Source organism: Pygoscelis adeliae, unplaced genomic scaffold, assembly GCF_000699105.1.
Source record: "Pygoscelis adeliae isolate BGI_AS28 unplaced genomic scaffold, ASM69910v1 Scaffold63, whole genome shotgun sequence".
Taxonomy (NCBI): Eukaryota; Metazoa; Chordata; class Aves; order Sphenisciformes; family Spheniscidae; genus Pygoscelis; species Pygoscelis adeliae.
Genome location: NW_008824414.1, coordinates 1,771,165 through 1,771,927, shown reverse-complemented (window position 1 = coordinate 1,771,927; position 763 = coordinate 1,771,165).

The following is a 763-nucleotide window of genomic DNA, read 5'->3' as shown; positions in this document are numbered from 1 at the left end:
CCCTGCCATGGCAGCAAACTGCTTGGGCCGCTCCTCTCCAGATGCTCCTCCTCTGGGGAAGAGGCCAGAAAAGGGGAGGGAATTGTTGCCATCCATATATCCCTTTACACACCCAAAAAAAAAAAAAAAAAAGACGGAAGAGAGAAAATGTTTCTCCTAATTTGAAATCTGAGCTCACTGGAGATGCTCCTGATGTGCTATGTGACTTAATGCTCATTGTCATTGATTTCAGAGCGCTTCGAGTGGGGCTCTTCAAGGCTCCTGAAGTCCAGTTTAACTTGTAAATAGTCTTTGCTATAAACCTGGTGCCATCGAGCTAAATATTTGTAGCACCAAGTGCCTGTATTTTTCCCCATTTGTTTTATAGCAGAGTCTTTTGAATGACCTCCCTTTCTCCTTCCGCTCCCCAGCTTTCAAATATTTTACATGTGAGGGAAATATTTTTGCACAGAAAGATTATTTTAAGTGCAAAGTCTCTTTATAGTGAAATGCTGCTACTGCAGAAAGGTTAGTTGTTAAAAGATTATATTCTTTCTGGTTACTCCAAACAAAAAAAAAAACAAAGAATGGGAAAGGCATCTGGGAGATTGTGCCAGCACGGTGGCCTTGGGAGGGACCGGTCTCCTCTCCTCTTCCCAAAATCATGTCCCCAGAAACAGTCACTCTCACCGGACCCCACAAGAAGTAAATAGCACCTTAAATTTCTCCTCAGGGGCTTTAAGGAGTTTCCTATGCAACTTAACTTAGCACAGAGAGAGGGTCC